Source organism: Eulemur rufifrons, chromosome 6 (assembly GCF_041146395.1).
Source record: "Eulemur rufifrons isolate Redbay chromosome 6, OSU_ERuf_1, whole genome shotgun sequence".
In the NCBI taxonomy this organism is placed as follows: Eukaryota; Metazoa; Chordata; class Mammalia; order Primates; family Lemuridae; genus Eulemur; species Eulemur rufifrons.
This window is the reverse complement of record NC_090988.1, coordinates 15,935,264-15,957,939: the sequence shown is the minus strand read 5'-3', so window position 1 is coordinate 15,957,939 and position 22,676 is coordinate 15,935,264. Positions and strand designations below refer to the sequence as shown.

Here is a 22,676-nt window from a genome sequence, read left to right as displayed (position 1 = left end):
TGGGCAGTTCAGGCTGCCCAGCTTCCCAGAAGTGCTGAGCCAGCACGGCAGGCATTGGGCTGGCCCCCCCCAGACGTCACAGACCTGCAAAAGCCCGAGCTCAGCAACAAAACACAAAGGCTCCTCAGTTGCAGCAGACAAACCTGCTCCCCAAGGCCTGCCTGCCATGGAGCTAATCTGCAGGCCGGTGCCACAGGTTCCCACACAGCGGGTGTGGCACGCTCTGCGCCCCTCATCCCCACTTTCAGTGGTTTCCTTTCCTGCCCTTTTAAACCCCAGACCCCTCTCATCCTGGCCAAGCAGGTGGGAACTGGGCCCAGGTGGGTGGGTGAGAGAGGGGTGCCTAGGTGAGGTGAGGGTGGGTCGGGGCTTCCTTGCGTGGAGCAGCCCTCTCCAGCCCCTCCTTTCCTGAGGCTCTGCCGGGCGCCCTCAGGTGGGTGGGCAGAGGTGGCAGGCCTGGCCTGGAGCAAAATGGCTGCACATTAGAGAGAGGGAGTCTGTGTGCATGCGTGTGTGCATGTGTGCACACACACGTGTGGGTGGGGGGCACTGGGATCCCCCATAAGGGTCTCTGGGAAATCAATGTCCTTTGGGATCCACCTCTAGGGCTCTCCAGGGATGCTCTCCTCCCACCCCCAGGAACTGGCAGAGGGGGACAGGACGTCCAGATGGCAGCTAAGTAGTAAGCGGGCATGACTCACCCACTGGGTCGGGGAAGGGCCTCCAGCTGAAACCCTGCTGAGTCAGCACAGTGACTAAAGGTTACAGGCCCCCTCCTCCTAGCGCAGCCACTTCCCCAAATGTCAACTCCCAGGGCTGGCCGGCCCCACCTGGGAGAGAGCTGGCCAAGAGGAGTGTGAAATCAGGAAGGAATCCCCTTTCTGGGGTCCCCCCCTCAGAAGGTTTTGCCAATCAGTGTCACCTGGACCTGATCACTCTGCCAGCAAAACCCACATGAGCGGCGCTCTCACACTCTCACTGAAGTCCTTTGAACTTGTCTGGGCTCGTATCTGTGCCCAGGGCATAGTGCCACTTTAGCCCAGGAGCTCCCAGTGCCCTGGCTGTGTCCCTGCCTCCAGACGCCCTCTGCACCCAGCGCGGGTCCAGAGTGCCCCAGGCCAGTGGGCTCAGGGAAGCAGAAGCAGACCCAGCTGATCCGGTTCCTGTCCCAGCAGCCTAGCTCCCCTCCCCGGGGCTGGGCACAGCACGCGAAGGCTGAGGGCAGGTCTGACCCAAGCAGCCCAGCATCTCTGCTTCCATCCCCTGCCTCCTGCAGTGCAGAGACTTTGGCTGGTGGGAGGTGGGTCCTGGGAGGTTCCCTGGGGGCAATGCCTGCTAGGATGCCTCCAGGTGTCTTGCGGCCTTTGGGGCCCTCCACACCTGCCTCACCGGCAGTGGTGATAACATCCCATGATCCCACAGTCAGGGGCTAATTGCTACCGTCCAAGGCAGGCGCCTCCGCCCCTCCTCTGGGGTCACAGAAACTGCAGATGTTTGCCCCTTGTCTGATGTGCCCCCACTCCCCACACGGAGCGGGTTAATGACGGGCTGTGGGGCTGGCGCCGGCGCCTTGGGCGGGTGAGCGCAGTGCGTGGGAGGGGAGGGGGCGCGGCAGCCTGGGAAAAGCCCCGAGAAGGAGCTGAGGCAGGAGCCCGCGTCCAGACAGGCCAGGCCGGCCCTGCTCTGCTCTCTTGGCAGCACAGAACCCCCAGGGTGGCGGCAGCGATGGGGGTGCTCTGGCAAGTCCCATCTCTCTCCGAAACCCAGCAGGACAGGTTGGGGGACAGGGATGAATCAGGGAGCTGAGTTTTGCCTTCTCCCACCGAGAAGCAGGTGGCTGAGGACACCTGGGCTGCTCTTCAACAGGCTGTTTGACACGCTGCTGGCCCCACCCCCAGGGCCCACGGCAGGGCCAGTCCTGAGCCAGCCCCTGACTCCACTACGGTGCACAGGAACATGGAGCCTCCTCTCTCCCGGCCCTGCCCCCTCGGTCTCCAGCCTTCAAGGGATCACCTCTCCGTCCCCTCTGTACTGCCCATCCTGCAGGTACAGGTGGTGGAGAGAAAGGGTACCTGCTGGGATTGGCGGAGGCAGCTCTGGTCCCTACTACTTGGCCACTATTCTTCTGCATGGCCTTGGGTACGGTCACTTTCCTTGTCTGTAAAAGGGGAGTGTTGACCCTCATAACCCCAGAGAAGAACTATACTTTGGACATGACCTGCCCAGCTCTCTCTGCCCCAGCTCTGCACCTTCCCTGACCAACTTCTGGGAACCTGTCTACCAAGTGGCTGCTCTGCCCCTGTATGGGGCCCAGCTCCTCCAGGAAGACCTCCCAGATTAAGCGGAATGCCAGGAGAACCCAGGCCACACCATGGCAAAGCTGGGGCACACGGGGTTCTTCTCCAGCCAAGTAATCACCAAGTCCAGCTGATGCTAGCTCCTAAACAGCTTCTGAATTCATCATCGTGGCTCTGCATCCCGCTGGCCCCAATCCAAACGTCCTGTGCCCCTCCCACGAGCTCCCTACCCCCAGCAGAGTCTCACTTTCTTATTTTCTCAACACTCCTGGGCTGGGACTCTGCACTAAACCCCTTTCCTTTGAGCCTGAGCACCCGCCACCTCATGCTCCCTCCTCCTCCTCCACCTCATGCTCCCTCCTCCTCCTCCCCAGCCTTGCCCGTGTGCAGGCCAACATCAGCTCTGCCTGGTCCACTGTAGCAGAATGCGAAGTCTACAGTCTCCCCGCCTCCAGCTCCCTCTCCAGCCCCCTCTACACTGGGCAGCCAGAGTGATGTCTCTAAATGGAAGACACTCTCCACCTCCAATCCTCCCCTGGCTTCCTGCAGCCCTTGGGACCAAGTCCTTCTGGGCCCTGGACCCCATTTCGGGCATTCCCAGCCTCCAGCACCCCCCACCTTCTCTCATTCCTGACACACTGAACAATACTATTAATATCAATTCCCTTTGCTAACGATGCATACCTCGTCACCTGCCAGGTCCTCTTCACCTTTCCTGAATCACCTTCCACTTGACTTTTGAGGGGAGGCTTCCTGGAGCCCTCTCCCTTCCACTGTCATGGGCTGGGCATCCCCACACCATGAGGGCCCTGTGCCTGGGCATGCATCTGTCACAGCATTCCTCCCCCCACCCTGCCGGGGGAAGGTCAGGACTCCCACCAACCCAATGCCTGACATACAGGAAGCACAGGGGCCTGAGAGGTTGGTGGAGAGGCTGTGAGCCAGCTGAGGACCTGGGTCAGGCTTAGCCACATCTCAGGTCTGACTGCAGCCTCCTGGGAACTGCACACTGGCTGAGGGACAGATGGAAGGGGAGGCCTCGCACCTGCGCGGAAGGGAAGCAGGTCAGAGTCCGAATCTTGTCCTTCCTCAACTGAGAGCAGGATGCTGCGCCCTAACAGGGAGCAGGTCGGCCTGACCTGTTGCCCACCCAGCCCCATATCCTCTGCTTGCCTCCCACTTGCCACTTCCTGATTCCTTTCCTCTCTCCTCTGCCCTGGTTCCTAGCACCCACCCCCTCTTCTTTCCTCACGCCAGACCATAAGGTGACAAATATTTTTCTCACCTAAGCAAGCTGCAGCCCTGAGGCCCTGCTCCTGAGATCTTAGCCCTGTTTGTGTCTGCACGTTCCCCAGATGCACACCCCTCCCACCACAGCTGGGGTACTGCTGTCCTGGCCTTCTGAGGCTGGGCAGACCTGGGACCACCTGGCTCTAAGGCTAAGATTCAGGCAGGTCCCACCACCTGCTGCCGATGCCAACCCTCTCCACCCCAGCTGCAGCGAACTGCACTGCCTCATAGCAGACACTGCAGCCCGGATTTCCCTCGGCAAATGTGCATTTTTAATGACACATTTTGGAGTGTAGGCAGCAGCCTCTTTGGAAGGCTAGTGTGGGGGTGGGAGAGGCTGGGGGCTGCCGAGAAAGCAGAGAGAGAATTCCCCAGGCTTCCCCAGAGAACCCTTTAAAAGCTCAGTATTGACATATACATTGTCTCAGCCCTGTGGGTTCTGTGCTGATGTTCGACACCTGCTTGGAAGCAGAGGGCCCTCGATCTGCCTCTTACCAGGAGGGGCCTGTCGGAACACTCTAGCACCCAGCCCTCCTGATGCCCTGTCCACCTGTGCAGCCGCCTTCTAAGAGGAGCGGGGGTGAGGAGAGCTCTGGGGGCTGGTGGAAGATGGGATAGGGAAGAGAGTAAGAGAAACACAGGGTGGGAGAGTATAACATAATTCCTCTATGAGCCCCGACTTTGAATTCAGATAGACCTGGGTTTGGGTTTGTGTCTGCTGCTTATTAGTGGGATGACTTTGAGCAAGTTGCATCGATCTCTCTGTGCCTCAGTTTTCTTGTGTATAAAATGGGAACAATGATAGTACTATTTCCTAGGGCTCATTTGAGGATTAAATGAGATAATTCATATGTGCTCCTAGCACAGTGCTTGCACATAGTTATGCTACATAAGTGGTTGTATTATTCGTGTAGGGGAAAGAACCTGCTTAGAAATGAGGTGGGCTGGTTTCTGTCCCGGCTCTGACAACCCACCAGGTGACCCCAAGCAAGTCTCTGCTGTGATAAGGCCACTTCCCCAGAGCCCTACTGATCCTGGCACTCTTAACATTTTGAGCTGGAAAATTCTTTGTTGTGGGGGGCTGTCCTGTGTATTGTAGAAGTTTAGCAGCATCCCGGGCCTCTACCAGCTAGATACCAGGACAACCAAAAATGTCTCCAGACATTGCCACATGTCCCATGGGGGGCCAAAGCACCCCCAGTTAAGACCACTGTTCTAGAGGAAGGGGGGTGGAGCTCAACCAGGGTGGTGGTGTTCACGATGGATGTGCAGGGCTGACTGCAGCAAGCGGGTGCAGAGGGGAAGGGGAACACAGTTGGGGGCAGTCTAGTGGGGGATTGTCTTCAGTCGTCTTGGGACAGAGGGCCCAGTGGTGGGCGAGCACAGGGGTGCAGGCCTTCCTGTCTGGGGACCCTGCTCCTGGGCTCTGCAGCAGGAAGCAGCACGTTGTGTTTGGAGGAGACAGGTGGGGAGTGCGGGCCCTCTGGCTGCCAGACATGGTTACAGAGTGGGGCGTGGGGAGTGTCGCGGGCACCCTTAGACAGGGCAGGCAGGGAGGCTGCCAAGGCGGGGGCCGGGCTGTGTTTCGAAGAGCAGAAATGAGGTCAGGCAGCGTCTTCCTTCGCTGGTAAACTGCTATCATTTTGGAAGGATTTTCACCTCATTTGGTTTCTGCTTAAGTGAAATCCACAACATGTGTTCTCTGCATTAGTGGAGTGTTTGTGCTTAATTAGTGGCAAATTCTTTCATATTAAAGTCATTAAGTTTTGCTGTTTGCTCTCCTCACCCCCGGCCTAGGCTCTCCTGTCTCCCCCTTGAACGCAAAAGGGTCTGTGGACCTGCAGGTCGTTCCCGCCTCCCGGTCTCAGGAGGTGCACAGCGCTATCGCAAACACACACACACACACACACACACACACACACACATGCAAACACTCCCTCTGGCATTTGGACCCTACAACACCAGCACTTGAGCCTGTCCCTCCCAGGGCTGGCATCTCCCAGCACCTCCATCCACGCCCCAGGCCCCTCCACGTGGCTGGCAGCTCTGCTCCTGCCCCACCTCCTCCTGCCTCGGGGACATCCTCCTAGCCAAGGATTTAGGGTCTGGATCCTGTCTGCCCAGAGGGACTCCACAGTGGGAGGGGGCTGCAAAGGGAGAGACCACAGTTTAGGCTGGGGCCCTGCTACTGAAGGGGCAATAGGGAGAATGCAACCTAACTGCCTGGGAGGTTGTGCCCACTGGTTCCAGGGGACTAAGAGCTCGCTGTGCACTGCTGGGGCAGCGCTGAGGACGCTGGAGGGATACTGGGATGGGGGGCTCTTGATTCCCTCTTCCCCCAAGGAAGGTCTTGGTCTCACCAGCCCTACTGCTGACGTGCAGGCACCCCTGGGACAATGCTTTGTAGCCACGGCATGGTGGTGACCCTGAACTCTTGGTCAGGGAGTGGGATCAGTGGCCAGGGCCCTAGAGCAATCTCTTCCCCTCCACCTGCTTTCCAAGTAGCTTCAGAAGGTGAGAGGTGTCTGCCACAGGCACCAAACCTGCCATTTCATTTCTGGGCAGGACTCACTGGTCTGGACCCAATGAGCGATATTGTGCTCAGATTGTAGCACAAGGTTTAGATTAGACAGAGCATTCCCGGGCGGGGCTGGGCCTCCTGCAGAAGCCCTCGCTGTACAGGTGGCACAAGAACTGCACCAGGCCTTGGCACGGGGTGCTCGAGGCCTCTTCTGTACCCGGACTTAGGTGGTGCTGGGAGAGGGAGCAGCGATATTGGAGAAGATGGCAGGAGTCCTCTCGCGTGCCCCCTCCTTGGTGAAGCCCTGGCTGGCGATATCTCAGTTGACACAACCTGGACTCAGACCCCAGTGGGCCAGCCTCTCTTTCCATGCCTCCAGGTTCAGGGCTGTCTCCATCCAAAAAAAAAAAAAAAAAAAAAACCACCTTCCTCGCCAACCTGTGAGCTCTGCTCCTGGAGCAGGGCCCTTAGGCCAGAGGGTAGCAATCTTTATCTGACGCACTTTAAGACCAGGGTCTGGGGGCTGGAAACAAGAGAATGGCAAAGGCTTGGAGTCGAGCTTTCTCTTTTCTTTTCTCAGCCAGCTTAGCTCCAGGAGTTCCCTAAAGGGTCTCCAGCAGGTGGGCTGCGGGTGGGCCAGGAGGACAGGTCCCCCAGGTGCCAGCAGACCAGGGCCTTAGGTCTGCTGGGGTAAGAGGAGGAGGTGAAACCCCTAGCCCTTGTGTCCCCTTGGCTGATGTGAGAACCCACACCCCACAGAGCAGAGACTTCCCTATGCCCAGAAACTCAGGCTTATGTCTGGGTAGCATGTGAGCGGGACCCGGTGGCAGGGTCTGCAACACAGGACGCAGCAGAGGCAGTGGGACTCGGGGAAATGGCCTGGAAGAGCCTTTTAATGGTTTCCATCACTTCAGAAGCCATCTATTTTTCATGTCCCCCACACTCAACCTGATTTCTGCTCAGCTACTACCCTTAACCCCAATTCTCTCCTCTGGCCAAGGCTCCAGTGAAAATGAACATTTCTCCTCCAAGTATAAGCTACAGTCTTTTGTTCCACTGGTGCTGGGTCTCCCAAACTCACCCAACCTCTCCGCGAACACCAGCCTTGGCTGTAAGACCCCAGCTCACTGTGCCTACCCCAGAGTCAACCCACAAAAGAATCTTCCCCAACCACCTATGTAAACCCCAGCAGTAGCACCCAGGTCTCAACATCAATGCCAACCTAGACCACAACAAACACCCCGGTCATGACCCTAACCCTAGTGCTAACCTTCTCCTGCTGTAGCCACACGTCACTGTCATGCCAGCCCTAACCACAACTCCTCTGGAGCTCCAGGTCTCAGCCCCAGCTCAGCGTCACCCTCCAGGGGGAGGACAGCCACGGCTCAGTTTCCTTTCCACCTGAGAGTCCTCCGACTTGAAGTGGGCATAGAAAGTGGGGTCCTCTAAGGTCCTGAGGCTGGGTTTCTCGGGGACGCAGACTGAGCACGAAGGCCTGCCACTCTGGGGTGATCTGCCTGGCTGGGGCACTGTGCTTCCATGCTCTGTCTTTGCTCTCTCCCCACTAGAGCAGGGCTTGTGGTCATGTCCTGGTCCCCGGGCTGTCCGTTTCCCCAGTACCCAGAAGGCTGACGGGGGCAGTGGGAGGGCACAGCTTTCCTCTGTCCTGGGGCTAATGTCAGCCTCAGCACTTTCTAGCAGTAGGAGCCACGCACAAGTCCCGAACCTTCCTGAACCCCAGCCTCTTCACCTGTAAAGGGGCCCAGCACGTCCACCTCGTTCTGTTGGGGTGAGGATGGAGTGAGGACGCCTGTATAAAATGACCTCCACAGTCCCAGGGGGCCTTCTGGGAGCCTTCCTGCCTGGCCCCCTCTGTTCCCAGCACCGGGCTGTCATCTTCCCTTCCTCCCCGTTCTCAGCAGCGCTGAAATCATCCCTTGGCAAACTGCTGAGAGGAGCACATCCCTGCCGCCGCCGTCGTGGCCTGTCCTCTTCCTGCCCTGCCAGGCAGGGGCATGCGGGGAGAGGGGACCTGAGCGGCAGGAGGTGAGAACCCCACGCCCGGCCACCTGTCCCCAGCCCTGCCCACTCCCCCCAGTTCCCCAACACTGGTGGTGCCAGAGTTTCGAGCGTGGGGTCTTTCCCCTCCTCCCCTCCCCGACCATCCCTCTGCCCAACATGAATCTACTGGGAGCCTCGCCCAGTCCCGCTTCCAGCTCAGACTTGTTGGGGTTTCAGGAGTCGCTGGGTAGGGGCCGGCATGCCAGGGCCTGCTCCTCGTCCTGCCTCGCAGAGGGAGCCAGCACGTAGGCACAGGGCTCGGCGCCCAGCTGCAAGGCGCAGCCCAGCCTCTGCGGCCACCTGCTCCCCGATCCCGCCTCTCCTTCCCATGCCCGTGCCCTCCTGGCCCCACCTCCCACCCTGCCCAGAGTGGCCCCTGAAGGCCCAGGAGCGGCTGGTGGCAGAAAGCCCTTCGATGGCCCCGAGAATGGGCCCATCCCCTTAGCAGCGGCAGCGGCCGGGTCTCAAGTGCTCCCCTCCCCCTCCCTGGGAGAGAAAGTCCAAAAGGGTTAGTTTCCCTGCCATGCCCCCCAGGGATGGCAAGAACAGTTAACACACGTGTATTACTTACGGCCCAGGTCTGAGTGTTTATATATGTGTTAAGTCACTTAGTCCTTGTGACAACTCTGGGAGCGGGGTACCATTATTGTCCCTGTCTTAGACATGACGAAACTCAGAGGGGCCAAGGTCAGACAGTCCAGGGCAATCTGTGCCCAGAGGCTCTGCTCGTCACCACGCCCGCTGCTCCACGGCCTCCCCGTCTTTCCCTGTCCTGGCCTGGGCTCGGCCAGGGGGCTGACGAGGGCTCCTTGTAGGGAAGGCCGGCACCACCCCCTCTCCGCCTCCCACCCCCGGCTCTGGGGAGAGGCTGGGCTTCTGGCCCCCAACCCCAACACATCCTTCAGGACCACGGGGGCCAGCAGCCCCAGGGCAGCCCAGCCACAGGGACATTTCTGGGGACACCACACAGAAAATACCTCCACTCTTCCCTGCTCCCTTTCCCTCCCTGTCCAGGAGTTCAGAGACTTCAAGTCCAGTCTGAACTGTGTTCTGTGTGTGGCTCTTCCACCTGTGACATGCTGGGGGTCGCAACCTCCCCCACTGCCTCCCGGACTGTGGGCTGTGAGGACCAGGCATTTACAAATACAATCTCGCTTAATCCTCACAACCATCCCAGGCCCCTCAGCCCCAGGCCAAGAGAGGGGAGTGGTGCTGTTTTCCTTTCCCTCCACATTTTCACCCCTGCCGCTCCCAGTCCCTTACCACCCTGAAGCCAGGAAGCGGCAGCCCCTGCTCAGGAGAAATCAGCCGAGGGTGCTCAGGCCTCGCCCTGCGTGGGGGGCTCAGGGTCCTGAGGGGTGCTTGGAGGCCCGGCTCAGCACCCAAGGTGAGCAGGGCGCCCTGACACACCTCCCGGCCACCAGCCAGTGTTGGACAGTGGACCCGGGCTTTCCCGCCAGAGGCTGCTAGGAGAGCACAGCAAATTAGCTTAATGAGCGAGGCCCAGCTTTAATTGGGGCCCTCTGCTTTGCAGCGCCATCTCCTGCTTTCATTTTTAAGGCTGGGAAGGAGGGGGGCTCTTCTTCTCTCTCTCCCATGCATTTTTACCCTGGCTAATGGCTCCTTGCTCAGAAAGGCCCCTACAACTGCTAATTGGATTTAATTACTGGGGTAATTAATGATTCGAACGGAAAACTGAAATGTTGTGGGTGCATTTTGTGTATAAATAGAGAGGAAAGTCAAAGGGACAGAGAAGTCAGCCTGAGACCCAGGGAGATTGTGGGTGGGAGGAAGGGCCAGGCTGACAGTCCTTCAGCGGCAGACCTTAGACGGGGACCGCCTGGTCTAAGCTCCCCATTTACAGATGAGGAAGTGGAGGAGGCGCAGGAAAAGCAGCTTGTCCAGGGTTGCAGGGAAGTTGGTGGGAATCAGGGACGGTGGAGCTGCAGAGTCAGACCCTGGAAGAAGCAGGTGGAGAGGTGTGGCTTGAGATTCCATGGCCCAGTAATGTTATCACATCATTACATGGCCCCAGAGCACCTGGGCAAGAGTTATCAGCCAGACACAAGCCCGTAGAAATGTACTGTGGTTGTTCCTCCAGTTGGGGTTATAAAGGCCCTGCCTCAGGGTCACTAGATAAGCAAATAGCTCATCAAGTCAGGAGGCAGCCAGGTGTAGCAAGAAAGAACAGTGGGTGGCAACTGGGAGCCCGGGTCCCCTGGGAGGCCACTGCCTCTCACTGTGGATCTTTCTCCTCTCAGGGTCCCCTATTCCTGGTCTACAAGGACAGGGCTGGATGAGCCTGTGTCTTAAGCTTCCTGACCTCCTTTCTCTTTCCTGCATGGCTCACACCCACCTACCACCTGGGCCTGAAGCCATGGGGGCTGGGAAGGGCAGGTTGGGTGAGGTATGAGCTCCTTGAACTTTACGGTGACATACAGGTTTTGTACTATTCTGGGGAGCAGGAGGCTGGGGAAAGGAATAGGAGACAAGAAGTGGGTGGGTCAGGACTGGCCATCTCGGGGGTGGACGCTCGGTCTACCCTCCACTCCAGGGTGGGCCCATATGACCCTGGTGATGCCTCAAAGCTGAAGGCCCAAACCCATGTGTCCATCTGCCAGATGGGCATCTCGCCCTCTGTGTGCCCCACTGAACGCCGCTTTAGCTGCTCCCTCACCCCCACCCCTCCCAGGGCCCAACCACATGGGTCACATCACCATGGCAATTTGACTCCCCTTCTGAATTTCTAGAACACAGCCCTTGAGCTCCCCATCCTTAGCTCAACTGGGAGTTTAGGCTCCAACCCACCATTTCTTCTGGAACCACGGTGCTGATAACATTGAAAATAGCAAACCTTTATTGAGCACTCACTGTCTAACGGGTATTATGTTAGGCAACAAATCTCATTCCATCCTCACAAAAATGCTGTAAGCTTTGTTCACCCCCCCTCCCCACCTTGTGTTGGGAAACTGAGGCTCAGGCTGGTGAAATGATCTGTCCAAGCCACACTGCTAGTGAGTGGATTTGAATACAAATCAGATCTTGTTACACAAGTCCCCAGTTGGGCTCTCGACTGCCTTGGGGTAAATTTAAACTACTTATCAGGTCTTCACAATCTGTCCCTGCCCTTATTCTCAGCTTCCTCTCCTGCCCCTCCCATGTCCCCACCCTCCACACCAACCCCCACCCCGCCCTTTCAACACTCAGGTCCCACACTGCCACCAGCTCTGTCCTCAAGTTCCCACAGCACCTGGCTCTTTGCTCAAACCGCTCTCCTTGGAGCAGTGTTGGCTGTGCCAGGAACAGAGACGTGCTCATCTCTGAAGCCCCAGCACCCAACCCAGCACCCAGGGGGCCTGGATCCAGGTTTGCTCAGTGAACTGCAAGCCAGAGTCAGACCCCAGAGAACAACATGCTTGGGGACGGGAGTCCCTGTCGACTTCTCAGGAAGCTGACTGATCAGAGGAGGACAGACTCCCTGGTGAGGGCCACGATTATTTGCAAAAAGGAATGACTGTCTATAAGAGAAAGGCTGAGAGGCCACATGGGTAGGGGGTGCATTCAGGTCACACCCCAGCGGGAAGGGGAGCTCCATCCTTTCCTACCCTGGCCAGTTTGCCAGGGTGATCCCATCTCTCTCCTCCAGCCCCATTTACCCTGATGATCCTGGATTCTGGAATAATTGAGAGGAAAGTGCTGCCCATTTTGTAGATGTTGAAACTGAGACCCAGAAAGGTGAGGTGACTTGCAATAAATTAATTGTAAAAGGTGAAATGAATCCAAGTCTCTGGACCCTTCCCTGGTCCCAAAAGGATGAGGAAGAGGGAGCAGGAAGAGACAGCCCCTGGTGGGTGAAGACTTCTGGCTGAGCGTTTGGAGGGCAGGCTGGCATCCATGTGCGGTGCCCAGAGCCCCCGGCTGGCCTGGATCAGGGTGAAGGTGGGCAGCCCCTCTGCCCATCCCGCCCCACCCCTGGGCCTCAGCAGCCTGTGGGGGGGCTCCTGTCAGTGCAATCAGGAGGTTCTCTGGAGTTCAACCCCGCCCGCCCCCTTGGGGTGGGGATGGAGGAGGGAGGGAAGCCTGGAGAAGCAGGTCAAAGCAAATCCTCCCCACCTGCCCCACCCCCACTGAGAACGGGCAGAGCCGGAGCCTGTAGGACCAGAACCCAGGCGCTCTGTCCTGACATGTCCCAGAGACACAACTGAGTGGGAAGTGAAGGAGTGAGTCAGGGCTGCGAGGTGGGGGAGAGAGAGGGAAGGGGGGCAGGAGGTCTGTCCCATCTCAGAGGACTTGGGGACCAGGCGGCAGGAGCCAGGGAAAGGGTGGGTTCTCAGGGTGGGCTTGCGGCGGTGTTGGCTCAGTGGGTCTTTGGCCTAAGGCACACCCCCCCCCCCTTCCCAGTTACAGGCTCAGACAGGTCCTGGGAAGCAGGGCCGCTGGCGGCACACAGGGGCAGATAGGGCAGCGAGGAGGGAGGCGGCATCTTGCCTGCATTGTCTAGGGAAGAACCCGCACTGAGGCCTGAGAACGGGGAGATAGCTGCTGGGCTCACCCTGACAATGCGCTAGCTACAATCAACAGGAGGCTGGAGGTCTGGCAGGCGGAGGTGGGGTGGAGAGCATCCTTTATCTCCCAGCCCCCTCCCTCGGTGCCGCCCACCCGCAGCAGGCAGGGGCTGGCCTGGGAGGCAGTGCCAGTGCCACTCAGGGAGGGCCCCCTGCGTCCACAATAGATGTGGGGGGCGGGGAGGTTCTGGTGAGGATTAGGGCGGGGAGACTCTTTGAACCCCAGAAAGACTGGTGGGAACTGGTTCTTGACTCACAGCAGAGAAAGGGGGGTGGGGAATGGCAAGGGCTTGTGCTTTATTATTATTTTTTTCTTTTATGAGATGTGAACTCAAGCAATTAAAAATATGCATTTTATTTTACACAATCTGCCCTGCTGTGTCTCTTCATCTTTGCTCCAGCCCTGGTCCCATCAGAACGGCTAGCATTTCACAGCAACTTTTCATCTTCAAAGTGATTAGACAGATTGAGTGTGTGTCCAAGTTTTTACAAGGTTTAGCCCCCCCTCCTTTGTAGGCTCCCTCAACCCTAAAAATAAATACTGGTGGACAGTGTATTTCCTGACTCCCAGAACTCTAGCAGAGAGTTATTTTATTTTCACCAATATCGGCTGAACACCTTCTACGTACCAGGCACTGGGAAGTGCTTCTCTTTTAGAATCTTGTATTTTCACTTCTGTCTTCTGGAGCAAGTACTAATATTCCCATTTTACAGAGGAGGTGACTGAGGGCCAGCGGTTGAGAAATTTGCCAAGTTGCATCATTAAAAGTGGTGGAACCAAAACTTAAACCCGAGTCTTCTGGCTGCAGTGCACCGTGCCCCCTTTCAGAATGACACTGCCCTCTCCTTTTCTTTCTCCTCCATTAGGACCCTCTCCTAAGACCACATTCCAGCTTTGTAGGCAGGCTGTGCCTGACTCACTGGCTTGAACATCCTCAGCTCTGAACAAATTTGCTGCAGTGACTAAGACTGATTTCCCCAGAGGACAGCAGGGTGGGCTGCAGAGGCTGATGCCCTGGGTGACCTGCCCAGACTGGGTCTCCTCCCAGAAACTTAGCAGAGACAGAGAGGGGAAAGAGAGCAAGAACTGGGGTTTTGGAGTGGCGAGGTCTCAGCATGGAGCCAACTGGTGCCCAGACAGGTAGCTGGGGACCACACCTGCCCAGGCCCTGCCCTGCCTGACATGCTGCCCCAGGCACCAGTTGGCAAGGGCTCCCAAGTGGACTTGAGCAAGAAAGTTCTTGGAAAAGCAACACCCATGCCTGACTCTCCTGGCCAGGTGGCAGCAGATGGAAGTCATGCCCAGCCAGAGCTGTGGCCTGAGCCTCTGGATCTTCCCAACTGAGAGGGGCTGTCATATATGACCCTCTGCCTCTGGCAAAGTTCGACCACAAACACCTCCACCCAGGTGATTAAATGATCTCTTCTTCTTCTTTCAAGGTCTGCACTGTATAAAATCCTACCATTTCCCCTGGGAAACTGCTAAAATGTTCTATACCCTTCACTGGTGGAGAAGTTCTTCCTGATGTCTGCCCTCAATTCCTGCTGCTGCAATGGAAGCTTACTTTGTCCCTTGGTGTGCTTGGGCCTGCCAGATCAGGTACCAGAGCTGGAGATCAGACAGTCCTTTCCCCTTAAGGAGAGAATGGGATTGGGGTGTGATGGTGACTAGGGGGGGAGCTTGGGTGGCAGAAAGACCTGAGGCTGGGCTCTTCCACTCACTGGCAAGTTGATTTACCCCTGTAAGCCTCAGCTTCCTTATCTGTAAAATGGACCTAATATTTTATCGCAAAATGCCTATAAGGATTCAATAAAACAATGTACGTACACGGTTAACCAAGTGCCTGACCTAGGTAAGTAATTGCTCTGGAGGTGGTGGCTGGTATGTAGGCACCCTGGGGTCATGGACAGAGCCACAAGCTGAGATCATCTCTCAGGGCTGGAGCAGGGCCCTTTCCAGCACCCCAAAGTGGGTTCCAGGCCCTCCCGAAAGGCCAAGGCTACTCCTGTCTGTCTCTGTGCTGGTCCACAGAAGGATGCACAGCCTCAGCGCCCCACAGCAGGTCCCAGCCAGCTCAGTTGTTTCTCCCCCACAATCAGCGCCCTCACTCTGGCCTGTGGCGCCTGGCCTGCTCCTGGAGTCCTGTGGCCAGTAGCATGGGCACCCAGGAGAGCTCCACAAAGTGCTGGGGTCACCCTCTCTGCAGAGGATTAGGGGAAGTGCCATGTGTCTACCAGCCAGCCTCCGGGTGGGCAGCAGCACAGACCTGTGTTCACATGGTGGCATGCCACGGGTCCCAAGGATGAGGAGAAAAGAAGGACCAGGGGTGCTAGAGGTTTGTCCTGAGCTGAGGGGGCTTCCCCCAATCTCCTTCCCCAGTTCCCAGAGTCTAAGAAAGTTCCAAGTGTCCTCAAGGGAACTCTGGGACTTGTTCCCATGTCCAGCCGACGACGCCAACGAGCACAGCTCCTCCCTCTCCCCGTGTCCTTCTCCCCTCCACCCCAGGCCGGCCACACCCAGCTCTGTCGGTGCCCAGCCCTGAGTCCTGGAGAGCAGAGGCCCCTATCCCAACCGCCTGCCCCACCTCCGCACTCTGGCACGGCGGGCGGGCAGGCGGGCAGGCGGGCAGGCGCGCCGGGCCTCTGGGCCTGGCTGGAGTCATGGGATGGCTGGGAGGGCCCCATTCCATCTCCGCCTGCTCCCTCCTCACCCGTAAATGAGCGAGGGAGAGTGGCAGGAGCCTGGGGTAGGCTCTTTTGAAAGGCACCGGCACTGGCCTGGAGGTGTCACACACCTGGCTCATAAAGTCCTCAGCACAACTTCCAAAGCAGAGGCTGCAAGACAGCTGAAGAGACCGAGGCTCGGCAGCACCCAGGGACTGCCAAAGTCACGGTTAGTGGCAGAGCCAGGACGCAAACCCAGGTCTGCCAGACTCTGAATGCAGCGTGCTCCCCACTGGCTCACCCTTCCTCCCCAAGGCCCCCAGAGGCTGAGGCTGCTTTCCAGGCCCAGCTCTGTTGGGGAAAAAAAAAACCTCTGGGTCTCTGTTCCCCACCTGTAGGGCAGGAGTCACAACCACCACTGCAGGTTTGCTGGGGCCATCAAACGAAACAAGCTCTGAAAGGCGCCGTGCCACTGGAGGAGAGGTGCTGAGCAGCAGCATGTGTCCCTGTGGGAGTGAGGACCTCCCGAGGGCTTTGCCAAGGGCCTGGGGGAGAATCTGTACCCTTGTGGCCACAGTAGACAGGGGAGTGGGTGCGGCTACTGCCCGTGCCCCTGGACGCTGACCCTGTGGTCTGAGCGCATGGGACATATGCCCCACCTCCCTGGGAGGTGCCCCTTCTTGGCTCTTAGAGTCCCTAATGTGACAGATTCATTTAGTTACAATGTCATTTTTCAAGCACTGACACCTAGTTCATGAAGGGGCCTCCTGGCACGGGAGTCAGGAGCCCCAGGTTCTAATCCTGATGCCGCCAAGAGCCAGTGAACTATGTGGCTTTCTCTTTCCGGGCCTCAGTTTCCTCATTTAAAACACAGGAGGGCGGGTCAGTGGATCCTTCCCTCAGGGTCCCCCTGGCCAGCACCAGCAGGCTCCCAGCCCTGGGGGTGTGGGTGGGAGCGTTCCCCTCCACGTGTTCCCAGGGTCCTGGGGGCTGTCAAGCGGCGGGAATGAAACCTCTAGGACGCTATTGCAGCACTGGCGGGACACAGAACAGACTGGATTTTGCAACCCTCCACCGCGTTGCATGCAAGGCGTGGCCGATTCTCAAGGGCCTCTCGTGTGCCCGTGGTGGAAAGGTGTTTCTCAGAGCTGCTCAGTCTCTGAAGTGGCAGGGCTGGGCCCTGTTCTGGGACGGGGGCACACGAGGGAAAATACCAACTCTACGAAACAAACCCAGGCTCTTGCCCAAGTCAAGGGGCAGCTCACAGCAGCACCGGAGCTGCTGCAGCTGAGGGGTGACTCCTGCGCTGGGAGGCCTGGGACTCACACCCAGGAAGTGAGGTGTCTGTTAGTAAGTGAGGCTCCCAGCAGTGAGTCAGGGCTCCGCAGTGGGGCGAGGGGTGGAGGGGTGCTCAGGAGGCTAGGCCGGGGAGCAGAGCCCTTGCTCAGCTAAGTTCCATTCCTACCTATGCCAGCCACTCGCTGTGTGGCCCCAATGAGCTATAACCGCTCTGGGCTTCAGTTTTGTCATCTGTGAAATGGGAACACCAACTATGGCTCCCTATGATTATCGCTAGGGTCTAACCACAGTGACGTCATGAGGATGAAGGACATTTGAGAACTTTCCGTGCTTTGCTTAAGTTCTGTCTGCCAAAGTGACGTTGGGAGCTGGCTTTGCCCGGGCGGTACTCACTGCAGGACATTGTCCCACCAACCCTGACGGAGGCAGGTGCTGCAACTGAGACCTGCTGCTGGGGGTTTTCTGGGTCTCGGCCACCCCAGGTGAGTGAGCAAGAGGGATTGTGGGGTCCATCTCAGTTTGTAGGCCCTAGAAAGGGACGGCAGGGGGCCCCTCCTTTGAGTGACACCTCTTCTGTCCTTCCCTGCTCTCGGGCAGGTACTGTGGGGAGAGACAAGCGCTGGGATTCTGAAGCCCAAACCCGGCCTCTCCCAGACACTTCCCTTCCTCCTGGCTCCGGGGGGCATCTGGAGAGGAGACAAATCTAGGGGAGATGTTAATTAGTTCTGACAAATTAATAAAGAAAGCCTAATTTATTCTCCAGATCTCATTTCCTTCGCTGTGCTTTATTTTTCTGCCCAACAAGCTGCTGCCAGGGAAATGGAGGGGAAAGGTGGTGGTGGGGGGGTCAATCTGAAGACAGAGGCAGCCTAAGTCCACCTGCCCCCTCCTCGCTGGCTCCCCCCCACCCTCCCCTGCTCCAGGAAGCCAACCCCAGACATTAAGCTGTCAAACCACTCCCAATTATCTCCCTCCATGCCCGCCAGCTCCAGGGGCGACAGTTGTAGCAAGCTGTCGTTGACTCATTCTGTCACCAGCCTGCCCTCCTCTGGGAAAATGCAATTTAATGAAGTCCGACGGCAGGGCTGGGGCAGACAAGGTCCCAGGAAGAGGGTAGCACCAGCTTGGGGACAGGCGATAGTCTCTTTCTGTGGGGCAGTGTCTTTGACCTGTGTGACGTGACCTCACCTCCCGACCCTGGAGGGGTCATCGTGGACCTCACCTGCTCCACTCTCCTCTTCAGCAGCTCCGAGCAACAAAGGGATTAACCTTCTCCGCGAGGGCCTCCACCTCCCTTGGCTGCCTATTTTAATAGCGTATGGTCGTGACAGCTGGGAAATTCTTCCTGCTGTTTCATCTCGATCCCTTTGGCTGCAGAGGAAGTCCATTTCCCCACGCCTTTGATGCAGAGCCTGGGAGTGGGTCGGCCACTGCCAGACGCCATCCAGGTCAGGCCAGGGTCGGGCCGAGGCTGTCTGTGGGCTGCCAAACCCGCCCTGCTGCTGGAAGGAAGGGGGTCTTCCTTTTCGCTTTTGGCTGGGCCTGGCCTGGCCTCTTGCCCCCGCCTTGAGTCCTACCGCACCAGGGGCATTTGCTGGAGGTCTCTGTTCCCTCTGGCTGCAGAGCAGAGAAGCCTCTGGCTCCTGGCTCCGGGGCTCAAATCCCAGTTCTGCCACTTGCTACCTTTGTGGCTTTAAACTTTCTATACCTGTTTCCTCATCTATAAAAATGGAGAGAAAATAAATAACTCCCTCAAAGGTTTTTGGGAAGATTAAATAAATTTCTATAAGCAAAGCATGGAGAGCGGAATCTGGCATGGTCAAGTGCGCAGCAGGCGGTGGCTTCTCGTGCTATGGCCCCACCACGCCCTCCCCGGCCCCCAAGGCGGCACCTTGCCTCCGCGTAGCCTTCACTAGCGCTGTCTCCGCTTCTCCCCTCCTCTTCCTCCAGTGCCCATCCATTCTTCAGGTCTCAGTTTAAGCATCCCTCTCCCTGGGAGACATCCCAGACTGGGTTAAGCCAGTCTATGTCCCCACCAGGCCCAGGCCTCTGCCACACCCAAACTAGCATGTTCAATGTCTGGGCCCCCCCAGCCCGGACCATGAGCTCCCTGAGAACATGCATGGCACCTGCCTTGCTCAAAGCTGGATGCCCGGCACCTGCACACAGGAAGTAATAATCACTTCGTGTATGCATGATCGATAATTAAGAGTTGCCTGACACATGACATGACCTGGAGGGTAAGCTGGCTCAAAGTTCCCCCGGCCCCAGCGGAAAGGGTCTGGGACCCGGGCGGGTTTGAGAAATGCTCCTGGCAGAGGATCTGAGCACATGTTTCTCCCACCTGGACCCACTCTGTAGCCCACTAGTCAGGAAGGGCCTCATGCTGGCACCAAAGGGACAGATAAATGTCTTACAGCAAGGTGCAGTTGGACTTCTCCACAGCTCACAGATTGACCCTCGAAAGTCAAGGCACCACACTCCTTCCTGGTCTGAGTGCCGAGGACCTGACCAGGTAGTAGGAATACAGTCACTTGTCCCACACAGATCGGCAAGGGGCTGCGGCAGGACCCTCTTTCCACGGAATCACACCTGGCCCACGTTAGTAAACCGCTTCCTGTCTGACTCCCGCCTGAACTCCCACCCCGACGCTCTGAGGTCCCAGAAGGATCAATCACGTAAGACACAAGTAGCTTATTGCCAGGTTAATGAAATGTGCGGCTCAGCCTGTCAGGCTGTCAACTCCTCCCTATCCACGGCGCCCAGCTTGGGACCGGCATGTGCATGCCCAGGAGCTGTGTTCCAAAGGAGCGAGTGGCCTTTGTCATGCCTGTCCTTTCACACTGGCTGGGCACACACACTTAGTGTGCCATCCTGCTGCCTCTTCTCCAAGACTATCACCCCTCCTTGCAAATCTTCCGGCTCAGGGTCCCTGCGTTAGCACCCAGGGACTTGGTTCTCAGGGCAAGGAGCCACCTCTGGTGGCTCAACCAAGGTCACACAGCTGGCCCACCCCCATCACTTTCCTGCACGAGCACCTGAGGGCAGGGCAGTCTCCTTCCTCCTCTGGGTCTTACCCATGACCACCCCAGTGTTTCTTGCAACAGAGAGAGCCCAGAGCTGGAGAGAATGGCTTCTGGGGACAGAGGGCTGAACAGGGTCAGAGACCTTGGATTTGAGTCTCAGCCTAAGGGCAGGAAGAGGTCCCTTGGGCCCTCCCAGCTTCCACGTCTCCATCTATAACTTGGTTTCCTAAACATTGGGAGTGCTCAGAGTGGGCCTCCCTCTCCTCCGTGGGGTAAATGGTAGGCCTTGGAGGTGGTAAGGGGGCCCTGCTGCACCCCAAGAGGCTCTCTCCAGTGGGTGGACAGGTGCAGAAGGGCTGAAAGCTCAGCTGTGCCTGTACACATGCCAGGGAGGAGGGACCCAGGTGCGCTGGGACATGGGACAGCAAGGGGTCAGTGAGAGCCAGGCTACAGTCCAGACTGCCCTTGCCGTGGGCAGAGAGCAGCTCCTGGAGGGACCTCACCCATCCGGCTGCTTGGACTCCTGCAGCCCGGCCAGGGTGTCAGGCCCATGGCTGGGGGGGCTTGGACACTCTTCCACTCACAGCCCAGTGGGAGCTTCTCTGGAGAATGTGGGCAGCTTCCACCAAGACCCAAGTTTGAGTCCTGGTCCTGCCGTGTACATGTGGCGGTATTTTCAAGCAAGTCATTAACTTCTCTGAACTTTCTTTCCTCAAATGTAAACCATGGAGACAGCCCTGACCTCAGAGGGTGCTAGGAGTCCGAGGCGAGAGCACCCTGTGGATGCCGTAAAGCCCTGCAGGGAGACAAGCCCTGTCAGAGGGCAGCCGTCGCCACGGGCTGGGATGGAACTGCCCTGTGTGCCGGTCAGGGACAGCTTCCCGGAGCAGGCCTCGCACAGCAGGAATTTCAAACAGACCGCGTGTTTGTGTATGTGCGCGCACACACGTGTGCATGCAGGAAGGGTGCGCGGGCAGGAGGCAGCAGCTGTCCACTGGGGTATGTGTTCATTAAAATATTTATTCCCGATGTCACTGAGCACCTTTTGGGTCCTGGGCATCAGCATTGAACAAAAGAGAAAAAATTCTGTCCTCGTGGCGCTTACGTTCTAGCAATGGCAAACAATAAATAAGAAAAGTGTGTGCAGGATTATTTAATTTTAGGTCAAGGGTGGCCAGAGGAGGCCTCACGGAGAAAGGGGGCATTTGAACAAAGAACCAAAGGAGGTGTACCAACCAGGTGGCTGGCGCGGAGGAGGACCTCCAGAGAGGGTGAGCAGAAGGTGCAGTGGCCCTGAGGTGGGCGTGTGTCGGCTGGTGTAGCTGGCGGGGAGAGATGCGGGGGGCCAGATGACGTAGGGCCTAGGCTTCCCCCCTGAGCCAGATGGGAGCCGTTGGAGGGTGTGAGCAGAGGGACATGACCCCGGCTGTGTTTTAACAAGATTACTGACACTGCTGAGAACAAACGGTGGGGAGTGGTGGCAAGCAGACTGGGTAGGAGGTGACCACAATCATCTGGGGCATCTCCGCGGCCTCTGCAGGGTTGGGGAGGGAGAGCCAAGGCTGGAGGCAGGGCAGGGCCGGGGCTGCAGCCAGGTCTGCCGAGGTCACCTCTCCCACCTCACCCACCCGTCCAGGTAGGGCAGCTGGCAGCCACCCCTGGCCCTGCACACAGGCTGTCTTCCCAACCTGGGCCTGAAAGGGAGGCGGCGAGGGCAGGGGCGAGGAGGAAGCCCTGCACAAAACGATGGCCTTGAGCCAAGACAAGAGAGATGCTTGTTCCCCTTTATTTATGAGTGTTATTGGGAGAAATAAAGCCCTCAGCAGCAGCCTCTGCTGGGCGGGGAGCCAGGCCGTGCTCCTCTCTTTCCTTCCACTTTCCCCTTCTGTCCCCACCTCTTCCCTGGGCACAGGCTTCCCTCTGACACACAGAGATCAAATAACTTTTCACTCCAAGGGAAAGATACTATCTCCCCTCACTATTCAGCACCAACACCAATAGAACCGACAGCCCCACATTAAAGGCAATTAGACGGCTTTGTTTTTGTAGGGGCAGGAGGTCTGTCTGGCACCCTCCTTGGGAACTGGATCCCACTGTGGGCAGGGCCAGTGGCTCCTGTGACTCTCAGGGGAGAAGGCTGTGGCCTTGCCCTCAGGCCCACCCCCACATGCCCCCCAACCCACAGCAGCGGAAAGGGCCCAACTTCCCTTTGCTCTGAGAACTGCTGGTGTCCAGGAGAGGGCGGGACCCCCCTCCCCGATCCAGGCAGCCCTATACCTTATCTCTGTTCACCTGTACCCTAGGAGTAAGGGTGGAAGCTACACAGCCTGGTATGCCCCCCACCAGGGCTTCTGATGCCCGGGAAATGTCACAAAACACAAGGGCATGAGAGGGCAGGGGCCATGGTGATTCCGTCCAACCAGAGAGGCCCTGGGCCTCCACTTCCTTCACTCAGTCGCCTTGCACTGGCAGCACACCTGAGAGCAAGCGCTGGCGCAGCCCTTGCAAAGCACTCGTACACGCTACGTTTAATCCTCATGAAAACCCTCCGAGTTGGTATGATGATCCCCCTTTTATCCGCAGTCGATCAGTGTTCATAGGAGAAGAAACTGAGGGCCGGAGAGCTGGCGTAGGTTGTCCAGGCGCACAAAGCTAGCATGTGGCAGGGAATCTAAGTCCACCCCCTCCCTCAAGTCTTTCCCCTGGGGCCAGGTGAGGAAGGAGAGGGGTCAGAATCCATCGCTTGCCCTCCAGTGGTTTTCAGCTGGCAAGAGCCGTCAGACCACTGCCACCCCTGCTGCACGGGGTGGACAGGGAAAGGCCATCCACCCTTAAGTGACCCTTGCAGGATGGGAGGTTTTCGACAGACACAGGTGTAAAGGCCACTGCCCTCGCCTTGACACAAAGCCCCTGGTGACTGGGCTCCTGTGCGCTCCACCAGCCCAGCCTCACC

At 57.9% G+C, this 22,676-nt stretch overlaps 1 protein-coding gene across 1 annotated transcript in view; it reads right to left on the bottom strand.

Annotated features, from left to right (window-relative positions):
• Positions 1 to 22,676, bottom strand: part of NECTIN1 (nectin cell adhesion molecule 1) — a 65,000-nt gene that overhangs the window by 21,228 nt on the left and 21,096 nt on the right. The gene's annotated exons all lie outside the window — the stretch shown is intronic.